This window comes from Prionailurus viverrinus, chromosome C1 (genome assembly GCF_022837055.1).
Source record: "Prionailurus viverrinus isolate Anna chromosome C1, UM_Priviv_1.0, whole genome shotgun sequence".
Classification (NCBI taxonomy): domain Eukaryota; kingdom Metazoa; phylum Chordata; class Mammalia; order Carnivora; family Felidae; genus Prionailurus; species Prionailurus viverrinus.
In genome coordinates this window covers 132,994,686-132,997,296 of record NC_062568.1, presented here as the reverse complement: position 1 = coordinate 132,997,296, position 2,611 = coordinate 132,994,686, and the positions used below count along the sequence as shown (strand labels likewise).

At 40.5% G+C, this 2,611-nt stretch overlaps 1 long non-coding RNA gene across 1 annotated transcript; it reads left to right on the top strand.

Moving 5' to 3' along the window:
* The first annotated feature begins 221 nt into the window (after window positions 1-221).
* On the top strand, window positions 222-2,189 carry LOC125172251 (uncharacterized). The gene is made up of 3 exons (XR_007154668.1): window positions 222-307; window positions 780-841; window positions 2,105-2,189. It is a non-coding gene; the product is annotated as an uncharacterized LOC125172251 (long non-coding RNA).
* The last annotated feature ends 422 nt before the right edge of the window (window positions 2,190-2,611 follow it).

Below are 2,611 nucleotides of genomic sequence, written 5' to 3'. Positions count from 1 at the left end.
AAGTTAAACCATAATAATATACTTGACTTCATCCAATATTATGTTTTACCCTTCTTGGTCTAATATGTATAGAATCTACTCCCATAGTCATCCTCTAAGTTTCTGCCAATGTCTATTTGCAAAAATCTTGCTATTATTTTGGAATATGAACTCTCTTCTTCCACATGTGACTTGGCACTTGCCTCCATGGACTGTGTTGAGATACAACTCTAGTTGCAGGTCTTGAGGCAGTGAGAGATGATGAGGAGAATACACATCCTCTTTGAAGGCATCAGCCATAGAGGAGCTTATAGAGTCTTCAGGAAAGGTAAGGCTATGCACCTCAGAACCTAAGGAGCTGCTTCTGATGGCAAGTGAGGCTCAGAGATATCAGATTAAAAGTACTCAACTTTGTCTAAGTTGAACAAAATTTCCTCCTTCCAAGTTCAGGCATTCATTCCTTCTAAACAATTCCTAAATTTTTACATAAGAAACTCTGTCTGTTAATTCATCTCATATTGTAATTATGTAACTCGCAAAATTATATTTTGATTAGTCATACCTGCCTTATGAATCCAAGAAATAAGAGGTTCTTTCATGGCTACTAAAGATAATTCCTTGTCTTCTGTGACTTGATGGCAGAGAGAAAGCTCGTTCCCAGTTCTTATAATTACATTTACTACTGTAACTGTCAAGGACTTCAGCTACTTTGTTACTCAAAGACTTGCCTTCCGTAGGAAATTCATCCCAAGAAGCCACAGCCATAATTTAAGTCATTTTGCTATTGTTTTCTGTTACAGATTACCAGCATCCCATTTGTCATTGGCAACGAGATTTCACGCTAAATTGTAAAGCTAAAGAGGTAAATAACCCAATTATAGAATCCTATCTTTGAGGGTCAGCTTCCTGGGTCCACTCATGCTACCAAGTCTTCTATCAATCAGGAGCCAACAACAGATATTTCAAATGGAGAACTTTAATATAAGGAATTGGTTACTTGGTATTTTAATTATGTGTTGTAACCAATAAACCAGTTACCTCAAAATTTAATAACTTGAAACAGCAATAATACAGTTATTATCTCACATAGCTTCTGAGGTCCAGGAATCCAGGAGAAACCTAGGATCCCTTATGAGATTGCAGTCGAACTGTGAGATAGCATTGCAGTTATCTGAAGGCTTGGCTGAAGGTGGGGAATCCGCTTCCAAGATGGCGCACTCATGTAGCTATTGGCAGGAAGACCTCCGCTTCTTGCTGGCAGTTGGCAAAAAGTTTCAGTTTCTCACCACGTGGGCCTCCCCACAAGGCTGCTTGAGTGTCCTCATGACAGAGCAGTTGGCTTCTCTCAGGCAGTGATCTAAGAGAGAGAGCAGGATGAAGCTGTGATACCTTTGATGACCTAGCCATACACCATCGTGTCTGTCACAGTGTACTCATCTGAAGCAAGTCGCTAAGTCCAGCCCACAATCAAGGGGAGGGGAATTAGGGTCCACCCTTTAGAGACAACAGTGTTGAAAAATTTGTGACATATTTTAAAACCACCACTCACCAGTATTAGAAGCTTTAAAGAGCAGAAAAGGAATGTGAAGGTTAAGTCCAATATTAGTATGTGTGAAAGTAGCTACTACTCTTGGTGTTGAAGGAACAAAAGGGCGCTGGTATAGGTAGTGGCTCAGAGGACTGGTCTGTGTGGCTGGCGCTTTGAGTGATGAATACCATGTGGCTGCTGTGTGGATCTCTAAGGAGGCTACCCTGTGACTATTGTTCAACTCTCTGGGGGAGAGACTCATGCTTTCTGAAAAGTGCATGGTGTCGCTGGTACTCTGTCGCTGAAGGGGCACAGCCAGCCCTGAGGGGCTGAAGCAATGTTGGTATGGTATTTGTTTTCTGCTGCTAGAGGAAAACTTATAGGAACTGTAAATAGAAAAAGAGTTCATTCTTCCCTCCTCCTGTCTTTCAATTTCACACTAGTCTCTTTCACTGACAGAAAGTAACAGGAATCCATCTGGCAAGGGAATATTGAAAATATAGTGCAAAGAAGCAGAGAGGATGGGTTGACTTGGCACTGAGAGATAATAGGTAACTAACTGGCATAGCCTGATTTTGGCTTATGTTTTTCTTACAGGTACTATGTCTCAAATCGCCGTTCTTAATTCTTCACAATGAACTATGAAAACCATCATATCTGGTCCAGATCCCTGCATAACCTCTTCCCAGTAAGTGGCTGGTGGCTGTATGAATTGGGTACTCTATTTTTTTTTGATACTCTGTCTTTTAAAAGTACTTAAGCAGATTTGTGGTAGATGGCTTTTAATAGGATAAAAGCTTGAAAAGTGGAAATCATTTGAGATCGTCATCAATTTCAGAACCCCAGTAGCCATTTGCAAATTGATGGTATACATAGGTTGGATATCTAGACGTCTCCATCATGTCACCAATAATGGTCCAACTTGTCTTTCTTCCCCTTTTGTGTGTTCTGCTGGCAAATATGGTAAATATTCCCCAGTTTATAGTTGTCCTGTAAGGTTTTTTCCAGGCCAGAGATGAACCAAATGACCCCTTGAAAGTTCACAGCTCTAGATAAGATTATGAATTGGGCACTGTTTTAGATCTCTGCAAAAGAATATTGTCA